Below are 23,828 nucleotides of genomic sequence, written 5' to 3' on the forward strand. Positions count from 1 at the left end.
GGAAGGTATTTTGCAAAATGTGGGATTTTAGCTAGGAGGCCAGGAGATGGAAATGAAGGAGAGAATCCCAAGCACCTTGAACAGACACTGAAAATACAGTCAAGAGATGCAGTCTTTTTTGTGCAAGGAGCAGGAAGGAAGCCTGCATGACTAGATCAGAAAGTACATGCTGCGGGTAGAGAAGGCATAAGAAGACTAAAAAGGTAGGAGGGGGCCAGGTTATAATGGGCTTTGAATATCAAACAGGTAGTTTCATATTTGATACTACAGGTGACAGGAATAGAGTATCTAACCAACTTTGAGCCTCTGGCGACCTAGCAAAGCCTATGGATCATCTCATAATAACATTTTAAAAGCATAAATAGAATAATAGGATAAATAAAAATCAGAGGATTGCAAAGGAAATCAATTATGTTAAAATAGTTACCAAAATATTTTTAAACAAGTTCACAGAATGGTCCAACCATTCTGGAGAACAATTTGAAACAATGCCCAAAGAACTATAAAACTGTGCAAACCCTTTGACCCAGAAACACCATTACTAGGTATGTATCTCAAAGAGATCAAAGAAAAGGACTTATGTGTATAAAAATATTTATAGCAGCTCTTTTTGTGGTGGCAAAATATTGAAACTGAGGGGATGTCCATCAATTAGGGAATGGATGAACAAGTTATGGTATATGGTTGTGATGGCACACTATTTTGTATAACAAATCACAAGACGTATGGTTTCAGAAAAACCTGGGAAGATCCATAAGAACTGACGCAAAGTGAAATGAGCAGAACCAGGATATCATTGTATACAGTAACAGCAATACTGTAATGATGATGGACTGTGAAAGACTTAGCTATTCTGAGAAATATAATAATCCAAGACAATTTGGAAGGACTCATATTGAAAATTGCTATCTACTTCCAGAGAGAGAATTGATGAACTTTGAAAGCAAATTGGAGTATAATTTTCTTTTATTTTTCTTGCTTTTCTGTGACATGGCTGATATGGAAATATGTTTTACATGATTTCACATGTATAATGGGCATCTTATTGCTTGCCTTCTCAAGGTGGGGAAGGAGCTGGAAGGAGGGAAAAATTTGGAACTCAAAAAAATTTTAATGTTAAACATAAATATAACAATACATAATAAAAATAAATATTATAATAATAAAAAATATTTTTAAAATAAGTTCACAGATCCCAGGTTAAAAACCTTCGGTTCAAGGGTTCCAACCAAGTAAATCTTGGGTGGACCAATTATAATAAGCAGCGCTTGTTCATCTTTTACCAGTATAACTGGCCTGCACTAGCACACAAAGACGTTCAGTGGTAGGGCTAGAGTCTGGCTACTTTGTTGCCGCATAAAAGTAGTAAGGTACATTGGAAATAATGTTGGATTTGAAATCAGAAAACCTCAATTTAAATCCTAGCTCTGCCGTCTACAGCTTGTGTTGTTTTGGGCAAGTCAGTTAGCCACTGTGGGCCTCAGTTCTTCTCAGTTCTCTTATGGACTAGATGACTCTTACAATTTCATCCAGCTTTAAGCCCGTGGTCCAAAGATCCCTGTAATTCATGGACAGTACCATGATATTTAGAATCAGATGTCCCTGGATTAATATCTACTCCTTATCAAGTGGACGACCTTTGGAAAACCACACTCTTCAAGGTCAGCTGCCTCATCTGTAAAATGGGACTAATAAACTCGCTATAATCAATTAATCAATCAAAGTTTAATAACTTCATTGTTTGATCCACATGGATCAAGGTCAACATCAACTTTACCAACATATTAAAATGGGCAGGTACTGCAAAATGGGCAGGAGAAGGAAATGGCAAGTATCTCTGCCAAGAAAACCCCAAATTGGGGTCATGAAGAGTTGGACATGACTGAAACATCTGAACAACAGTAACAATTGGGGCTAAACTGTCCAGAGGAGTCTTGGAAGGGCAAAGGCAGAAGCCAGAAATAAGGGCAGAGGATAGAGACAAAAGCGAGAATAGAAGATAAGAGGAGACAAAAGGAAGAAAAGAAAGAGAAAGAGGAAACAAAAAAGGCAAACAGTGAGAAGAATAAAGAAATAGGCTCCATGGAGCTAACTGTGCTAAGCAGAAATTGTTTCCTCATCTGCAAAATTAGGTTGCTGACCAAGACAATCCCGAAGGTTCCTTCCAAGCACTAACATTCCAAAACAAACATTTGCAACAACCTGTGATGCTTTGAAATACAACCCGTGAGACAGTAATCAGTCATGATAACTTAAGTGGTGCCTGAAATCATAGGTTAGCCAAATGTTCTACTTGCTTAGCTGAGTGTCCATCCTCTGCAACAGTGGTTCTCAACCTTTTTTGAGTAGGAAGATCTCTAATTTGGTCAAAAAATATTTGTGGCTTCCCACTCAATAATAGTTGCCTTATTATCATTTGTTAGTTAAGAAAATGCATGACAAAAAGCTACTACAAATTCTGTAACACTTGTAAATGGCTATGTATTCTAGCATTCTATTAATCACAGCAGCATTCCTATACACTTGAAAAATAACAATACCCACAAGTGTGAAGCAAGGTGGCATATTTTGCTGGAGCTCAGCAGACACACATTCTTAGCCTCCTTGCAATAACTCTGGGTTGTCATCTCCCTCTCACCCCCAACCCCCACCTCCAGTGGTCTATTGTCCATTTGGGATCTATTGTTCTAAGGCCTTACTGCTTCTTCCCATAAGCCCGCCTGGAGACCAAAAGATATTTTTTTTCCTCAGGACATCCATGCTCTCAACACACTCAGTATGATTAGCTCATTTTTCCAACTCCGAAAAAAGACTTTGAAGGATCCAGGGGAAATGGAGGAGAGGCAAAGCAAATAAAAGGATAGATGGACATACGTGACAGAGATGTAAAATTTAGATATGATGCCTTTCCTGATCTCATCAACTGTGAGTGTGCCCTTTCTCTAGACTCACCTTTAAATGGATTTGTATTTTGGAATACAAAATCTCTCTCTCTCTCTCTCTCTCTGTATATATATATATAGAGAGAGAGAGACAGACAGACAGACAGACAGACAGACATAGACATATACACACACACACACACACACACACATATGTGTGTGTATATGTCTCAACTACCTACTCAGTTAGAATGTAAGGTTGTTGCTAGGAGGGAATTTTCATTTGTTGTATCCTCAGAGCCTTGTAGTACAGTGCCTGGAACACAGTATCTACTTAATAAATGTTTGCTGGTTGATTGGTTGTTTCAGCCTATTACGTATATATGTAGTAATACCTTTAGTAATATATAGTAATATACTTAGTACTATATAGGGATATACTTAGTAATACCCCCTAGATCCTTCTGCAGAGAAGGTATTCTACTTTAATCATGGTCCACATAGGAGCACAGATTTAAAGTTGAACCCCAGAAATCATCTAGTCTACTATCCTCATTTTACAGATGAAGAAATTGATAGCAAAATGCTGACTAGAATAAGCCACACATTACAATTAACCCTATGATTCTAAACTTGAAATAGCCCCAACTTGTTATCCATGGATTTCCTATCCTGGGGAAACTAGACAGCAAACCAGAAAGATCTCCTGGGGTTAAAAAAAAAAAGTAATCACAATATTTCAAGTTATTTATTACTTGAGTTGCAAATGTTATGCATATTTCACCCAGCCAGTCAATATGCTAATTTCACTGCTAATTGATGTGTGTTGTTATTTGTTCTAACATGAAGGAGGACCATATTTCATTTTAAATATCAACCACCTACTAATAGTAATTATGACCATAAATCATCAGGAGAAAGGAAGAGACATTTTGTCTACCAGACACTTAGCTCAACCTGTGCACTGCAGTGCCTTAGATACATTTCATTCTCCAAAGCAGGAGTGACTGCCACATCCCATCTTTGGCATATGTCAGAGAGTATGTCAGAGCTACCCGAAAACTAAAGGGCTAACTGGTTCCAAGTACTTTCTCTCAAAAGCAGCAGTCAAAAACCTTCCCACAAGTGTCCTAATTTCAGCTATTAGTTCTGTGAGACAAGGGGTTGAGAAACCTCAATCAGATGGTAAGATTACCAGACATTATACATTTCAATTAAATAGCCAAAAAAAAAAAGCACTTAACACAATTTTCATTGCACATATACACATGCATACACACATGCAAATACAGCTATCCTTAACTGGAAATTCACTTTCATAGTCTAAGTCTGAACAGCAAAGCACATAACCATGGAGTCGACTAATTGTCTTTCCATTATATGTAAGACCCATACATCAAATAAACATGTGGAGATGAGGAAAAACACAACCCCGAATGTCATGACTTCTCAAAAAAGGACCAAGAGGATGGAGAGCAGGGGTTGGAGTCAATCCTCATCTTACCCATCAACAATCCTCTGAGAACCTCTGCTCAAGATTCTTGATCTCATGCTAAATGCTCCAAAGATACACAACAGAGCCCTTCCTCTCAAAGAGCTTGTGATCTAGTTGGAAAAACAAGATACACAACATAAATGGTTAACAAACAACACAGGACAGAACATTTTAAGCATCCACATAGTGGTACACAAAATAAATGTTATAAGAATTCAAAGGAAAAATATGCCACTGCTCAGACAGTGGCAGATTTCTTTGAGGACATGCAACTAGAGCTGAGCCAGGAAGTAAGGATAACCGAAGCCCTTAATATATATCATTGGATCTCAAACATTTTGTTCTCAGGACTCCTTTACATTCTCAAAAATTTTTGAGAATCATTCAAAAAACTTTTATTTATATTAATTATCTATCAATATTTGCCATTTTCACAATTTAAATGTTTTAGTTTTTTTTTTAGTATTATCATTTAGTGTTATTATGAAAGTAGTTTTCACCTTTTGTCCACCTCAATGAGTCAGAGTAATCCCACATTTTCGATGAATCAATTAAACATTTATTAAGCATCTACTATGTGTGAAAGGTGCTGCACTAAGCTTTGAGAACCATTATTATACATTATCTCACTGGATCTTCCCACCAACCCTGTGAGGTAAGCACTACAGATATTTTATCCCCATTTTACAGATGAAAAAATTCAAACTCTGAGAAGTTAAGTAACTTCCTGCAAGCAGACAAATGCTAAGTATTGGGGGCAAGATTTGATGCTGTCAATTTTAACTGCAAACCCATTGATCCTTCCATTATATCAAGATGTCTCTACTCAAGTTGTTTACATTCTATGCCAGAGGGGATGACTTGAGAACTCCAAGAAAATTCGAAGAGAGGTTAGGGCATGGTTTGGCTAGGGGTGATCAGGGAAAGCCTTCACTGAAGAAATTGTATTTGAGCTGAGCCTTGAAAGAAAAATGGATTTTAGCCAGCAGATGTGAGGAGGAGGTGTTTCCTCAGCATGAGAAATAACCTATCCATGTTCGTGGAGAAAGAAGAATATGAGAAGAAATCAAGAAAAGCTAGTACTCGAGTTTTGTTGAAATACAGAGCTCAAGAAGTGGGACAGTGGGAGATAATTCTGAAAAATCATGGAGTCAGGTGGGGAGAGCTTAAATACTAGGCTGGAAAAGTAACATTTTATCTAGCCTACAGGTCATAGGGAGTCACAGAAGGTTTTTGAGGAGGACAGTAACATGATCAAAGTTATGAATTAAGATTATCTTAACAGATGCATAAAGAATGGATTGGAGAGAGAAGAGAGACTGGAAGCAGAGAAGCCAGGTGAGAAGGCTTCACAATATCCCAGACGTATTAGAAAAGCTGATTATAGTTTAAACTAGATTCATAGCAGGATGTAATGGAGAGGAAAGGGCAGATAAGAGACATGATGTAGAAGTGGGATCGATAAGAATCAGCAAGGGGCAGGACAGAGACTCAGACAGCCTTTATGCAAAAGCAGTGGCATGAGACAGGAAAGACACAAGGTGGTCTTATAATATTTATGCATGTTTTATATGTGTGGACATCTTCCTTCAAGGCCCAGCTTTCCGTTTCCTGTTTTTATTCATTTGAACAAGCTGCAAAACTGGGAGGTGGAACACAGAATCAAACTTGAAAATAACTTCATGCTAAAACAATAATTACTGAACAAGATAAAAATTCTAAAGGGAAAAATATTGTCCTGAATCTGGGATTCTTTTCTCTTGCTTTATACTATCAAGAAACTCAATGATAAGAAAAAGTCCCCACAAGTACATTTCTAATTTAAAATAATACAGAACTAAATTGTTTGCCAGTAAAACATAATCCATACATCTTTTGTGTAACAAAAACAGAAAGAAAAAAAACTAGTCAATAAATGCAATTCATTTTTCTTTTGATTGTCACTTTACGAGGAAAACAAAATAAGAGATATAATTCTGTTCCTTGAGAGTGATTTGTAAGTTTCAAATGAAAATGTTTATAGAAGTATCATAATCCTTATGGCTTTGGCCTACAGAAGGGAATCCCAAAATCAGTATACAAGAATCCTAAATTATAAACCATATCAATCAGTTGGTGATTATCCACATTTGACCTGAGAAAACAGAGGTTCTACTTTGGCATCTGTCACTAATTTGTTGTGTGAGATTAAGTGTGTTACTAAAATTTTCTCAGTTTCATAAGCGAAAAATTGTGTTACTGCTGAATATTTGGAATTCTTACTAGAAATTCCAAAAATCATAGAAGCTCATCCTTTTAATGACAGACTAGCTAAATTTGAGAGAAGTACAACATAAAGGGATATTTTAGTTTTTAAAGATAACTTTTTATAATAATAAAATAACATATTTTTATTATATATAATAAAATAAAGATAATCACCAAAGAATGATTAATGCATTTTCCTGCAGGTACCATACATAGTCCACAAAGACCTTCTACTAAATGATCCAAGAGAGGGAGAGAGAGAGGGAGAGAGGGAGAGAGATCTTCATATATCCATGCATAGACTGGGCTTAATAAACAGTTCAAATGAAAAAAGACAGACTTAGGGATCTTATTTGACCACAAGCCCCATATGAGTCAATAACATGATGTGGCTGCCAAAAAACAAACTAAGGTCATCTTGGAATGAATTGAGGAGTCTATGTCCAAAAACTATAGAAGTAATAGTCCTACTGCAAGTCTATGCTTGCCAAAGCATGCGTGGAATATTACATTCTGTTCTGAACACCACATTTAAAGAAGGATATTGATAAATGTGAATATGGTTGGAAGTCAACTAGGATAGAGAGAATTCCAGAAAGCACATTATGAGAAAATATTAAAGCAGTTGGAAACATTTGGTATGGAAAAGATTATGAATACTGAGCTGCCATTTGGAAATGGGAATAGGCTGATTGCATCTATATTTAATGAGAAGAAGACTACCTGGTAGAAGTTACACAAGGTAAAGTTCAGCTCAAGACAAGAACAATTTTGAAACAATTAAAGCTACCAGCCATAGAGCCATCTTATGAGCTAGGAAGTACACTGGCACTGAAAGTCTTCAAGCAAAGGTTAGATAATCATCCCTTAGGGTTGAGAGAATTCCTCAAGGGTCAGAGGTTGGATTACATGTCTAAGATTTCATGATTTTTTTTCATGTCATACGGGTTAAATAATTTCTATACAAATATAATGGCTACATAGAGCAAAAGCTTAATCTATATGATCTATCTCCCAATAGCAGCATCCCAAAGAGGGTATCATTGTATTGTTTCTAATGTGGAAAATCATAGAGGCCCAGGAAATAAAGAACAAAAATTAGCAAGTGAAATTTCTGTATTACCCCGCCTAGATCCTTATTATCATCTACAAACTCCCTCATTTTTTTTTGCAGGTACCTTAGTTCACAAAGACTGTCTACTAAAGGACCCATATGAGAGAGAAAGAGAGAGAGAGAGAGAGAGAGAGAGAGAGAGATCTCATTATGCGATCTCTCTTATATATCACTCTCTCTTTTCTCAATGAGTTCATTGGTCATAACTAGTTGGGGATGAGTTAAGGCTTTGCACCAGGATGCCAATTTTAGAGGGTGCTAACATTATTTACAATCCTTCAGCAGCACACAAGCAACAAAGTTTAGTACCTAGTTAGCAAGAATAATTAGATAAAACAAAAATCCCCTTGCTAACAGTTAGGGTCATCTTTACCTATCCCTCTCCATGTAGTATGGCAGCCTCTTCAGTCAATTAATCCAACAACAAACATTTATTTATCATCTATTAAGTGGATACTAGCCTCACTCTTGTGTTTCTCCATCATCCATCTACTGTCTATAAGGTGGTACCTCTGCCCCCTCCCTCAACTAAGAACATACTTTATGCCACTTGCTTTGGGTATAGTCTGTCTGTAATTCTTTCCAGGGGAGTAAAAATTCTGACTTAATGGCTCTGAAGGCCAGTCCTTGGCTTTATCTCCACTCCAACTATGACCTGCATGCTTAAAGACATCAATGTCCCCCTCAAACACTCTCCTGCCCCTCAGTCAGTTCAACAACCTCAACTTTCATGACCTGAACCTTCACCCCACCTTTGCCACCCCCAAAAGCTGGCTCTGTCAATTTTCCTGTAGTCATGGAATTGAGGAGGCTAGGTGGTACAGTGGATAAAGTACTGGACTTGGAGTGAGAAACACTTGAGTTCAAACCTCAGCTTAGACACCTGCTGGCTGGCTGACTGACTCTGGGCAAGACACTTATTCTCTCTCTCAGCTTCTGTTTCCTCCTCTGTAAGATGGGGTTAATAATAGCCCCTGTTTCATAGGATTATTGTGAGGATCAAAAGAGAGTATATATACTGTGCTGTGACTCCTAGCTGCCCCCCAAACTGGTCCAGTTCTTTGGAGCTGAGGGCTACCATTCTCCAGGCTTGTCTGTCTTCCTTTCTTTCTCTAGCTCTGTCTGTTTCTCTCTCATTTCATAAGGAATGAAGTATTTAGATTACACTCTCTCTTTCTCCAACCAAGCCCCTTCCTGTAAACCCTCTTTTCTCCTCATAAATAACCTCCTTTCTTCCCATGAATTTCAATTGCATTCTATCTGTCTATGCCTATCACCCATAGGCATAACTATGCCATAAATCTCACCGTTACCCAGAACATCACTACCTCCATGATCTCAAACTGTAATGTAAACCATTCTCCTGGATTTCTATCTCTCCCTCTGACTCATTCCATTTCAATGAGTTCTTCATCTTCCCTGTATAGCCCAGACTCTCTATCTCTACGCTGGATTCACTTTCCTCTCTTCACTCCATGCTACAATTAACCAATTCATCTATGTACCATCTCCCACTCTCAAATTTTTTCTTTATCAGTCTTCATACCCTGCCTATTCACAAACTTAGGTCATGCCCACCATAGGCATCCTTGGCTCCACTGGGCTGATGTTTGGCAACATTACAACACTAAGTCACCAAGGTCCCCTACAAATTCATGTCCTCTAATCACAGCTGAGTTCTCACTGTGGAACATCATAAGCCTTTTGTTATTTCCCAATTTGCACTCTTTATCATATCCCATACAGCAGCTGTCCCAAACCTTCTAACACTTGGCTTCTGAAGACCTGTTTAAACTCTGCAGGTAACTTTGTCTCTTACTTTGAGATAAACAAGGCCATGTACCATGAGTTCCTCAACTGTCAATTCAATACCTCCAAACCTTTCTGTATCTTACCCAATCCTCTTCCTTTGTTCTAGCCTCTGAGGAAGAAATGGCCCTTCCAGACAAGATTAATTACTCTAATTGTGCCCTTCAACTCCATCTTCTACTGCAGGGTTGCCATAGAAACAGGGACGGTTAATCTGAACATAAGGATCCCCATGGGCCCACACATTGACTTAGAAAACAACCATTAGCATTATCTATGTTCTATTGCATTTATCTTGTTAAATATTTTCAATTACATTTTAATCTGGTTGAGGCCACACTTGAGGGTATTGCCAACCTCATGCAGTCAAACAATAGCTTTGACACCTCTGCCCTACTGCGTTTTCCAAGGGTTTTTCCCCTTAGATCATTCATAGTGTCAGTGTCTGTCTCTCCCTCTCCCTCTCCCCCAGTCTCTATCTGTTGACTTTTTCCCTGTCACCCACAGATTTTACAAAAATTCCAAACATTCTCACATTTCTCCACCCTTAAAAAAAACCTTCACTTAATGTGCTATCCTCTCAAGCTACATCATCCTATTTCTCTTCCCTTTCACTGCCAAATTTTTAGAATTATTTTACACTTACTGCCTCAGCTTATTCACCCCTATACTTATTTACCAGTATCTTGACACCCGACTTCAGACTTCACAATTCTCCTAAAGCTGCACTACTAAATGTGATGTTTCTATTCAAATCAATTACAAATGACCTGTGAATGAAGATGCTATGCATCTCCAGAGAGAACTGATATATGGAATTATGTATTGCTTAGTTTCTTATATACATGTGTGTGTATATATATATATATGTATATACATACACATACATACATGCATATATGTGGGGTTAGGAGGGAGGAAGGAAGGAAGGAAAACAGCTTGGAACTCAAATGTAACAAAAATAAAATTAATTAAAAAATAAAAATAAATGTGATAGCTCTTTCTCAGTCACCATCCTACTTGACCTGACTTTAGTTTTTCACACTGTTGACCATCCCTTCCTCCTGGATGTGAAAAGATCCTTTCCTGGTTCTCTTTATACCTAGCTGATCATTTCTTCTCAGCATCATACGCCAGTTCTTAATTCATCTCTCACCTTCTAAGTGCTACTATCCCCCAAGACTCTGCAGCAGATTCTCTTTCTCTCTATAATCTCTCCCATAGTGCTGTAATATGTTTCCATGAATTCAATTATCAACTGTAAAAGATGACTACCAGGTCTATGTACCCAACCCTAATTCCTCTGCTTATTTCTATGCAACTTTCATGTTGATAGCTGCCTACTTGACCTCTCCACATACACTTCAGCTGGCATGTCAAACTCAGTACATTCTTAACAGAAAACATCATCTTTTCTCTTAAATTCAAACTTGGGATTCAAACTCCCTCCAAACTTTGCTATTTCTATTGAAGATACAATTCTCCCAGTCACTGTACTTTGTAATAGTAGAAACATTCTAGATTCTTTGATCACCAGACATTGCCAATTCCTGTTGGTTGTACCTCCACAGCATTTCTTATATCTTTCCCTTCTCTCACTCAAATGGCAACCATCCTGGTTCAGGTTCACATCACCACTCATCTGGCCTACTATGATTCCCCCCTGATTGGCTGCCCTATATCCAGCCCTTCCCCTTCTCCAATCAATCATGTACCCAACTGCCAAAATAATCTAAGGCAGGGATATTAGAATGTTACTCCCATTTTCAAAAACCTTCTGTGACTCTCTATTGCCTCTCGCATAAATCCTATTACCCATCCTGGCACAGAAGATCTTCCACAACCTGGGTCCAATATATCTTTCCATCCTTATTTCACATTATTCCCATTCATCCAATTTAGGTTCAAGCCAAACTGGCTGGTTGACTTTTCCCTCAGACTCATAATTTCATCCCCTTCCTCCATACATTTGCATAAACTGTTGCAAAATTAGGAAGGAAGGAAGGAAGGAAGGAAGGAAGAAGGGAAGAAAGAAAGAAAGAGAAAGAAAGAAAGAAAAATAAAGAAATAAAGCTCCATCTCCATTTCTCAGAATTGTTATTTTCTTTCCAAGCACAGTTAAGGTTCCACCACCTCTGTGAGGCCTTCTCTGATTGCTCTAGTTACCTATGTAAATATTATATCCCTCCAGTAGAATGTAAGCTTTTCGAGGACAGTAACTATTTTGGTGTAACTATTAGGACAGTAACTATTTTTATTTCTATAGCCTAATGCAATGTAAGAGGTGTTTAATAAATGTTTGTTGAATTGGCTTTTACATAAATGAGCTTACAGTTTGAAATCAAAATTTATGCATCTTAAAATCAGCCTAGTAAAATCAGCCTAGTAATTTTTGGGGGGTGGGGGAGGGGAAGGAAAACTGTATGTACTCTCATTCTTCTCAAGAATGACAATCACAAGAACAAAATCCTTCTTCTTAAACATTTATCATTCCAAAGCCTGCTGCTGGCTAAGGAGCTCAGAGGTGGCAGAAATCCAACGTCATCCAAAAAGCAGGACACATTGGAGATGAATGGCCTGGGAAGTCTCAAGAAACGGGCTGGCAAATTGACTCAGCTTTCTGGAGCAATAACAAAATGTGTAAACGCTCAATGAAAACTATGAGCCCTATGAGCCCATTCTGACTGACCATACTCCCAGGAGGTCATAGGCTACATTTGTACAACCCACTCCAGAAGGTAGTAATTAAAGTTAGTACAGTAAGTGTACATCAGAAGGAAGACACTATGAGAGCCAGCGTTTCATTTAAAAAATGCAAAAAAAAAATAAAATGGTATGATAAAATCAAGAAACAAGCATGTAAAGCCAAGGCAGGAGATGTGTCAATCATTGCCTGACTTAGATTTTTCTAATTTATATTCATGTTATCTGAACCAACACCCAAGAATTGACCCAGCACCACAACATTTTGTTCAATTTATATGTTCTTATTCCCAGAAAAAAATGAATGAGCATTCAGTAACTGATATTAATCATAACAAGCAACAAATATTCACTGAGCATTGCATATGTGCAAGACACTGTGGGAGAAATGAGGAAGCAGAGAGGATACAACTAGTCAATTTTCTAGGGATGAAACACAAATTGTCAGTAATCATTTGAAAAAATGCTCAGTCTTCCAAATAAACAGTATGGTAGAAAATAAAACAACTCTGGAACTATCTCTACCCCATCAGATTGGCAATAAACAAACAAACAAATAAAAACAATGAAACTCAATGTTGGCAGGATTATAATGAAACAGGTACTCTTCCAGGTTATTGAGAAAGAGGTGGCTATTCAATAACAACGGAATTACAAGCTAGAATCTCTTTTGAAAACAATCTGGCAATCTATACTAAAATAATTATGCCCTTTGACCAAAATATTCATTGGCAACAAAAGGCACTGAGAGTGTTGACAAAAACAAACTAGCAACAAAAAGAAAGGAATGTCTACAATGAAAATTCCTTCAATAGAGTGTAAGTTGCTTGACATTAAGAATTGTTCCTTTTCTGTCTTTGTATCTCTTATCTGGCCCAATGCCTGGCACGTAGTAGATGCTTAATAAATACTTGTTAATTGAATGACTGACTGTTCAGAGATTTTCATAGCATCATTATGTGCAATTGCAAAAGAGAAAAAAAAGTGTGTGTGTGTGTGTGTGTGTGTGTGTGTGTGTGTGTGTAATCTAAATGCTTGGCAAAAGGAGAATGATTGAATAGATTTGGGGGCATTAATGGAATGGAATGAGAGGCAATCCCACTCGTGGATAGAAAACTGCCCTTGGAGTCAAGGAGTCCTGGGTTCCAGTTCAGCCTCTGACCCTAGCAGTTCACATTCTGCTGTATCTCCTTGGGGCGGTCACTTAAACTCTCAGTGTCCCAGGCATCTCTCTAGGACTAGAGGTTATAGACAAAATAGGTAATGGTGGGAAAGGTTTCCATATCAGGAGGTTTCCACGCAGAGGAAATCAGAGATACACATCAATGTAAAAGTATACTCTGAAGCAATGAAGATAAGTATGAGAGTGTTTGGTCTGTCAAATCAGATATGCAGACTGGTATAAATGCAAGGTAATTGAAAGTATGCGATTTAACATAACAGTGATTTGATTTCCCATCTCCATCAAACAGTGTGGTTTAGTAGACAGAGTTAGCCTTACAATCAAAAGGACCTGGGTTCAAGTTCCACCTTTGGTATATTGTGGTGTGATCACGGGCAACTCATCTTACTTCTCAGCACTCTGAGTACTGTATGTCCCTAAGTAACAGGAGAGGTTGCTGACCTGTGCTGGGAGAGTTTTCTCTGAGAGGAAATTCTATGTATCATCTGTTCAGTCCCTAATTCCAGCCCCCAGCTCCAGCCCCATCCCAATCAGTAAGGAACACTAAGGGTGAAAGTGTTGAGGTTTTCACTTGCCCAAGAGTCCGGGAAACCTATGCAGGCTGGCCCAGGAAAGAAAGAGGCAGTTACTGAAAGACCTTTAAAAAGATGCACACCCTCCACCTTTAAAGCAGTTTGAGAAACCTCCACAGAAAAGCCAGTGTTCACATGCTTCCTGCTGGATTTTAAAAACTAGGGAAGGGTTGGGAGAAGTGAGAAGAGGAGTAAATTGCCACCACCAGGAATTTCAGGCGCCTCCAATTCAGACTTTTGGAAACCCCAACAGATAACAGGTCAATAGCCTGGTCGACATTAGTCATTTCATCTTTGGTAAGGAAAGCAAATACACAGAAAATATGGCCTCCCAAAAGAACACATATCAGATACTCTTTATCTTAGGCAACACGTGCTATATAGGACAGAACATTTTGTTTTGCACAGTCTAAGATCTCTGATCAAAACTGCAATTACGCTGGCAAGTCAAAAGGAAGAGAAAAAAAAAGAAATAAAAATATGTTCATCATAATCTTCCTTCCAGCAAAGTCCCTACATGAGGACAGGGGACATTTCAATTAAATTAAAAAAAAAAAAAAAACAAGCCAAGGTTTCCCTGGAAATCTCCCTTTAGATCATCCATTAACACAAACGTGCCACTCTTAAGCCAGAGCTGATAAGCTCCAAAGCTCTCCCAGCAAGGGACGTGCACTCCAGCAAGCATTCCACGCCAGCCCCTCTTGGTCGACTGTCATTTTGCACTTCCCCATCCACAAGAAAGGCTGTGCAAAGGCAAAAGTGGGCATGTTTCCATTACAGGGCCATAAATGGGAAGTCTAATTACCATCCCTGAGAGCCTCAGCAGAAGACAGACGAGGCAACCCACAGCCCCCAGATGACGTCAATGCCTCCCTTGCGTGTCCCTGCATTGATTCTGCACTCTTCGCTGCTCATTCTTCTCTCCTTTTATTAAATAAGAGCCTCTGAGATAAAGTGACATGCTCCCATTGCCCACTGCCAACGTAAAGTACTCCTGATGCTGTCAGCAGCCCCAAGCTTACGCAGAGACAGAATCATGCTGTGCTATGATTTCAGAGCACAAGAGAGGCCCCCTAAAAATGTACTCCCTGCCAATTAAGCCTTAAATCAAGGGAATCTAGGAATTCTTTTCTTTTTGATAACTTTATTTTAATTCAATTGCTTTAATAATCCTTTATCTCTTAGTTTATGCATTTAAAAACACCATCTGAGAAAGCATCCACAGACTGCACCAGATTGCCAAAGGAGTTTGTGGTACAAAAAAAGGTTAAGAACCTCCGCCTTATGTTTTACTTTTAGGGTTTCACTTACTTTTTTATCATAGAAGGGTCAGACACCAGTTACAGTGCAAATACCTCTGAAAGGATATTTAGAAGGTACAAGAACAGGAGTTCTTATTGGTTTTCTTTGTAAGTTTATGGATTTAATTTTATGCATTTAAAAACATTGTTCTGAGAAGGGAGCTATAACAAAGAAATAAAAACTGAAGGGATAACCATCAACTGGGGAAAAACTGAACAAGTTGTAGTATATGATTTTGTTAGAATACTATTGTGCTATAAGAAATGACAAGCAGGATATTCTCAGAAAAACCTGAACCTATACAAAATGATCCAAAGTAAAGTGAGCAGAACCAGGAGAAGAGCATTATACAGCAATACTATATGATGATCAACTATGAACAACTTAGATATTCTCAGCAATACAATGATCTAAGACAATTCCTAAGGATTCATGGCGAAAAATGCTATCCACCTCCAGAGAAAGAACTGATGGAGTCTGAATGTAGATCAAAGCATACTTTTTTTTGTACTTTCTTCATTTTTCTTGGTTTTTGTTTTTGGTCTCTTTTTTTTCCACAACATGACTAATTTGAAAATAACGTTTTGCATGACTGCACCTGTATAACCTATACCAAATTATTTGCCTTATCAGTGAAGGGAGGGAAAGGAGAAAGGGAGAGAATTTAGAACTCAAGATTTTAAAAAAGCATGTTTAAAATTTTTACATGTAATTGGAAAAAAATAAAATATTACAACTTGAAAAAGGGAGCCTTAGTTTCAGACTACCAATGAAAACAATGTTTAAAAAATCCCTGCTTTCAATCTGTTAGAGTTTTATTTTTCTCCCCAAGAAGGATCAGGCCTATGTTAAAAGTACCCCTGAAAAGATAATTTGAAGATACTCAGTAGGAAAGTCAAGGCTTTAAGCTATTATTCAGTTATATATCTTTTCTCTTTTATATAGAGAGCTTCTTCTGAAATTTGTCCATAACTAAAGTCTTATTAAGTTGCCTGGAGCACTGAGAGATTGTGACTTGTTCAGGGTAGCACATAGCCAGTTTATGTCAGGGGCAGGACTTGAATCCAGGCTTGCCTAGTGCTCAGGTCAGCTCTTTATTCACCACATCACACCGCTTTCTATGCTTTAGTGGAAATGAATTCCAAATACCATCTTAAGAGCAGGTTTTGATAAAGGAAAAATAAAGAAAGAGGTTTATGAAGGTTCTAGGTGGTGTGTACTAGGCCACAAGGCTTGGATAACTAGATAGCAGAAGGAGTTAGCCTTAGGGCAATAAAGACAACCTTCACAGTTTTGTCCAGGGTTCGAATATTGCAGATGTGATGGACTCTGATCTTCAGAAAGACAAAAATCAAGTGTAATAAATATACAATACAAGGACAAATATAGCTACATTGATTCAGAAGTGTTTGAATGGATAAATCCAAAGAGTGTCCAAAGATGACTGCAAAGACATTCAAAAATGTCTCCATTTTCAACAATGGTTTGATGTCAAGACTGAAGGAAAGCTCCTTCTTGGGAAACTGATGCTAGGCCTGGTACTATTTAACGTTATTATCAATGGATTGGATAAAGGTATGGAGGTCATGATTATCCAATGTTCAGATGACACAAGACTGGCAGGGATAGGCAAAGAGCTGAATGATAGAATCCAATCCAATGCCACCAGTGTAGAATGTTGGATTGAATGTCATAACTTGCAATTTATTAGGAATAAACTTAAAAGGATATACTTGGATTCAAAAAATCAACTCCACAAGTCCAAGCTGGCAGAGGTATGACTAGATAGCGCTCATCTAAAGAAGATCTGAAGGTTTTAGTGAACTTAAAAATCAATGCAAGTCAAAAGTATGATAGAAAACCTAGGAAAGCTTATTCAGGAGAGACGTGGCATCTCGGACTAGGAAGCTAATAATCCTGCCCTACTTTGCTCTAGTTTATATTCAGTTCTAGGCACATCTTAGAAGATTAAATAAAGTGGAAAATGTCTGTATGAAGACAATCAGGATGGTGAAGGACTTTGGGACGGTGCCATAAAAAAGCCAACTAAGGGAATTAAATAAAGTTAGCGTTAAGGAGAGATGCAACAGCCATCTTGAAGTACTTGGACTTGTTCTGCTTAATCTCAGAAAGCAGAACTAGGAAGGGGTGAAAATTTGCAAGAAGTAAATCTAGGCTTGCAGGAAAGAAAAAAAATTCCTAAAAATGGGATTTATCCAAGAATGAAATAGGTTGTTTTGACTGAAGCCTAGAGGTCTTCAAGCAAAAAGCAAAACAACCACCTGCTGGGTATGTTGCAAAAGGGATAACAGGCATAGGTTGGGTCCTGAAGTCCCTTTTAATGCTGAGATTCCTTACTCCTATTATTCCATGTTTTTTTCCATTTTTGAATGAGTTTTATTTCTGCTTTTCTTCCCCCTTCGATAGATCAAGTATTTTATTTGATTGTTTAAGCCAGGCACACATCTCTATTCAACAAGAAGGAACTACTCTCTGGGATATTTTGGCAATCTAAAATGGACCTGGGTACACAGATACTTCGGGAAGATTGGATTAGTAGATTGTATCTCAAATAGAGGAGATGTATGGTTTACATGAACCCTGATCTGGCTGGGAAAAACAGACAAAATCCACCTGTAAAAACGCCACTCTTCTACTCACTTCTGCCATATCAACTGCTCAAGGGAGGGTCCCAACCCTCACCCAGCTCCCCACACAACAAGCAAGTTCTGCCCATAGTTTACACTTATCAACCCTTCACAGAATAGACTATCTGCAGAACTTCAGGATCAAAAACCAGAGGGTCCAATCCCCAGTGGGTTCAGCGACTAGGACAAAAACAGGTCACATCTAAGAAGCAAATCTGGCAGTTGTCCCTTTTGGCTCTCATTCTTGGAGAGGTGAGTTCCCTCTCTAGAGCTCTGGGGCAGATTAGGCCCCTTCTGTCACCTGGTGGAGCACAGGTAGCTCACACGGCAAGCCTATTACAAGGATGGTGGCCACAGAGGACTCTCTATTTTAACTAAATACTTGGCTCTTCATGCAAAACATATTTACTGGGCAAGCCACTCTCAGGGATATATAAGGAAAAGGGCTGCCTTAAAGAGCTCACTGGAGGGAAAAAAAATACTAAAAGATACGTAAAGTGTAATGTCACAGACAGATCTCTGGAGCTGGAGTCAGGAAAATCCAAGTTTAAATACAGACTTAGCCACTTTCTAGCTCTGTGACCTTGGGGAAGTCACGTAACCTCTCTGTGCCTATTTCTTCATCTGTAAGCTGGGGATAGTAATAGCACCAACCTTCCAGGATTGCTCTGAGGATCAAATTAGACAATATTGTTATTTTAAAAACAAAACCTTTTAAAAATCTTAAAATGCTATATAAATGCTAGCTGTTATTATTATTGTCATTATTAGTATATAAGTGTGTGTTCAATGAATGGTATAGAGTATATATGCTATAGGAAGTCAGGAGGAGAAGGACCAGTCCCATGGGATAGTCTGGTGGTAAAGACAGCTTCACAGAGGAGGTGTGGCATGATATGGGCCCTGCCGAATAAGAAGGACTAGAAAATAAGGAGGAAGGTGGTGGCATATACAAAATTTTGTGAATATATGATGTTTTAGGGATGGTGGGCATCAAAGTGACTAGTCAGAGCAGAGGATTGGTATGAGGAAGTAATAAGAATTGTGTTAAGGAAAATGGAGAGACAGATTTGTTACAATGAAAATAGAAATGACCCACTGAGAAGCATAGAAGAGATTGGCAGTGAGGTGAAACTACCCTGATGATAGTGATCTTTTAATGAGTTAATCCACACAATGGCAAGATGTACAGAGTTGGGAGACACTTGAAAGGATCATAGGATTTAGGAAGGAACTTTAGAAGCCATTTTGAGCAATCCCCTCATTTTACAGATAAGAACACTAAGGCTCAGAAACATTAATTGACCTGCCTAGTGTTGGAGGCAGGATTCAAACTCATATCTTCACGATTCCAAGACCAGCAACTGACTTTGCTGCCTCTATATTCATCTAGTCTAACCTGTCCCTGAATAGGGAAATGCTGTGCCATATCCCTGACAAATGGTTATCCAGCCTCTACTGGGGAACTCACTAACTCTTGAGATGGATGCTTCCCCTTTTGGTCAGATTGAATCACTAATAGTTTTTTGGTTGTTTTTTTTTTCATTACAACAAACCAAAAACCTCTCTGCAACTTGCAATTCATTATTCCTAGTTCTGTCCTCAGGGGTCCAACAAAATAAGTCTGACAAGACATTCTAGCCCTTCAGATACTTTAGGACATCTATCGCATGCCTCCTAAGACTCCTCCAACCTAACCTGGTAGGATAACATTTAAGGCCACAGTTAGCATCCCCAAACCCCAGTGTATAGTCTGGTCACACCCACTTTGTCTTAAAATTTCTCATCTCATACTAGGAAATAGCTAATTCCATCAAATAAGAACTAGCCCCTAGCAAAGAGCCTAAAAACAACAATTCACATTTATAAAGCACTTTCTTCCCAGCAACTTTGCATTTCCATTCCAATCCCAGGGAATGCCCTGGGATGAATAAAGGGATTGGCCTTTAGCTCTGTGTGTGTGTGTGTGTTTGTGTGTGTGTGTGTGTGTGTGTGTGTGTGAAAAGTTTGCTAATGATGACAGAAATTGTCATTCAGTCTTGTGTAGTGTGTTCTTGTGGCATAAACTAAGGAGATAGTAAAAAGTGGTTTCACATTCCCACAGTTAACCCATGAATCCCTACACATGAATTCTTTCTGGGAGGCCCTACCTACAAATGAAATTTGAAGACTGTGAATGGGTTTTGCTGCTCAACCTTCTGACTTGAATTTGTTGCCAATAATAGGCTCAAACTGCCATTTCTGTTCCCATTACAACAGAATCAAACCTCGTTCCAAACCCTGAATCAGATCCTCAAATATAAAGCACTTTCCCCTTCGCTCAGTATGCATGGACAGGTAAATGGTGCTCTGGGTTCCAAAGAAGGGGATACGACCTCAGGCCAATCATGTAGAGCCTATCTGTCCTTTCCATCTACTATGGCACAAGCATGATCATAGCCACCACAATGCGCAAATTCTAATAATCACAATAGCATCATAGATTAAAATTGGAAGTAATTTTAAAGGACAATTTGTTCAATACTTTCATTTTCACAAAGGAAAAACCAGAGACTCAGAGAGGTTAAGTGGTTACTTTTTATATTAAGGGTTATTAATTACTTTTTGCATTAAAGTCCATCTTTTATGCAAAAACAACTGTCTTCAGACCCACTCCATCATCCTGGAACATGATCAAAGTGGTGTTCTAAGAAGATCAGTCTGAAAGTAATGTGCGAGATGGATGGAGGGGGAGGTGAGAGAAGGGGAGGGTGAGATTCTGGAGTCAAGACTAATCTAGATAATGTAGATAAAGTACTTGAATTGAATCCAGTTATGATAATAACTAATCCAAATATAAACATTCTTGTCCAGTAACAAGTAGTTATGAAAACAGAAGGGAATGAATGGATGCAAGAGACCTTGTGAAGAAATATGCAAAAGAATTTATTGATCAGTCAGTCAAATCCACAAGTATTTAATAATCACTTATATGGTAGGTACCACACAAGGAATTGGGGATACAAACAAAGGCCAAAACTTGGTCCCTGACCTCAATATGCTCACATTCTAATAGGAAAACCATCATGCAAACAATTATGTACATACAAAATATATACAATTTCAGGGAAACCACTAGCAGTGGGGAGAGGGGACTGGGAAAGGTCTCTCAGAGAAGGTGAGATTTGACCATCACAGGGGGAGAAAAACCATAGATTTCATTATCCAAAATTGTACTCTATGATCATGAATTCTGAAATTACCCCCTCTACAATGATAATTTTGTATCTTTCTATCAGTCGCTCAAGCCTCACTACTCCTGAACCTAGTCTTGTAATCTTAACTACAATCTCTAGTTGCTCCTTTCTCTCCTATACTTACTCCCATACTCTAACTACCCAATAACTCCTCCGCAGCCTTAAATCTATTATTGGACATTTTAACTATTTAGTGTCTTCTCTGTCTTCCATCTTGACTTCTTCCTTGCCTCCTATCCTTCCACCACCAAGCCTTCACTTTGCATCACAGAAAATCACATTTTCCAACTTAATCCACTATGAATTTGGGATCCAATGTCCAATTCATTATGAACCCTTACTACTATGTAACAATACTAATATCCATCCCTAATTGAATTTTAATCAAACTCCTCTCAGTCCCCTTTCCAGACCTTTTCTTGGCACCTGAAACACACAATATCACCCAAATCCCACTTCTTTCAGGAAATTGCCATCCCTCCTACCTTACTAAGAAAATGAAAGCAATCTGCCATACACTTCCTCATATCACCAATTTTAATCCTCAAAAACCTCTCCATATTGCTACCCATCAACTCCTCCTGTGCTCCAGCTTCCACAGAAAAGACTACCATTAACCTCTCTATTTATGCCCTAGATCATATTCCCTCCTCTCTTGCCCCTTGGATCATTTTGTTTCTCTCAACTTCAATCTCTTGCTCTCTGAATGGAGACATTGGTTCCATCTTTGCTGCCTACAAACATGCTCAGGTCCTACTTTATCCTTTTAAAAAATTCCCTTAAAGAGAACCTACCATTATCAAATCTGAAATAATAGCATGAATCATCAAGATTATTAAGTCCTGGTTGAAAAATACAAAAGCAGATCAGTGGTAGACTAAACGATCGAGCCCTGGAAGCAAATGAAGACAAGTCAATAAATGCAAGAACACAAGCTATGGAAAAATCAATTTACATGCATAGGTGGTCTCTGAGTTAGTTGATTTTGTCTAACTGTTTTTGTTTACTGAAAGGAGGTGTATGGAGATTGGAAGGAAATTTATCTGGAATTAATATCATAAGAGAAAAAAAGAAGGCAATGGAAAGATACTTGGTGGGTGTGAGCAGGCTCTCCAAAGAAGAATAAGAGTAAATGACATTATCAAGGAATTGTAGAAGAGAAAATAGCCTGGTCACATAACAAGAACAGGAGATAACAAGTAGATAGTCAGGATGATCCATTAAAACTTTCTTGAAGTCAGGAGATGGCAGCTAGGTGGCACAGAGGATAGAGTGCCAGACCTGGAGTCAGGAAGACTCATTTTTCTGAGTTCAAATGTGGACTCTGACACCTGCTAGCTGTGTGACCCTGTTTGCCTCAGTTTCCTAATCTGTAAAATGAGTTGGAGAAGGAAATGGCAAATCATTCCACTATCTTTGCCAAGGAAACCCCAAATGGGTTCACGAAGAGTTGGACATGACTGAAAAACTACCGAACAACAAAGTCAGGAGAAATCAAGGAAGCACTCCAGTATATTGGGTGACCTTTCTGTGGTTAACCTTAGAGAAGACATGGACAAGAGTCAAACAGGATGAGCAAGATTGCAATCTCCATCCCTGACAGGAATTTCTGAATCAGTGAGGACACAAATCCATTTGAGGGTAAAGAAAGCAAATATGATCAATAAAACTTAAAAAAAATAAAAATGAAAAACCTTTTCACCTAACCTTAACTTCTCAAGATCTCACCCTGTGTCAAAACTATAAGCTCCTAAAAAGAGTTCCACTTCCTCAGCACCCATTTGTTTCTTAGTCATTTAAAATCTGAGTTTTGGTCCGTTCACAAAATAAAACTTCTCCCTCAAGTATGTCAATGATTTCTTAACCAGTAAATCCAATGGCTTTTTCTCAATCTTTATCCTACTTGACCTCTCTGAATCTTTTGGCACATTTTTGAGAAAAGGGAGGGTCCCCTTTTTCTCCTGGATACCTTCTCCTTCCTTAGTTTTCTCCAAGGCAACACAGCCTACTCTCCTATTTAATTCTGGGCCCAATTTAATGTCCGTTTGCAATGTCTATCAAAGATTTATATACTAATAGATGAAATCTATATGTTGTCCATCTCACTGTATGTCATAATCTCAACAATAGACACTCATCTACTTGGCTTTTTCCAGGTGAATGGTTAAGTCAAATTGTTTTGAGTAATTATGGTTCTCCTCCAAGAAGCTCTTCAATGTTCTGGAGCTTGATGCAACCATCATAATGTCATAAGAAAACAGGAGAACCTCACCAACTGTAAGGAATCCCTCTTCCACTTGGGTTCTGCATTGGCCCTCCAAAACAGGAGGAAAAACCATTGGTAAGCTGTCTCTGTTTTTTATACCTTGCCTAATAATTATTGGAGGGTCATTGAACAAGATTTCTCTGTTATGTATTTCATAGAATTTTGAAGAATGTTGACATATGAAAGAGAGACCTAGTGTTGGAAGAGTTTTTAAAGGCATATTTTGCTCTACAGAATCAAATGCCTTTTTATTTGTCAACAATCAACACAGTGGGTTCTTGTATTTTCTACACGTTTTAGTGAATCTTTTCATATGGTAAATTGTAGAATATCACTTAATAAAGGCCTTCCTATTCATACTATATTCTCAT

The 23,828-nt window shown here is 38.3% G+C and overlaps 1 protein-coding gene across 1 annotated transcript in view; it reads right to left on the minus strand.

The window, feature by feature from the left end:
- PTPRN2 (protein tyrosine phosphatase, receptor type N2) overlaps positions 1–23,828 on the minus strand; it is a 1,506,109-nt gene that overhangs the window by 1,325,220 nt on the left and 157,061 nt on the right. The window lies entirely within an intron of this gene.

The sequence above is a fragment of the Vombatus ursinus genome, unplaced genomic scaffold, assembly GCF_900497805.2.
Source record: "Vombatus ursinus unplaced genomic scaffold, bare-nosed wombat genome assembly UNPS02014852.1, whole genome shotgun sequence".
Lineage (NCBI taxonomy): Eukaryota > Metazoa > Chordata > Mammalia > Diprotodontia > Vombatidae > Vombatus > Vombatus ursinus.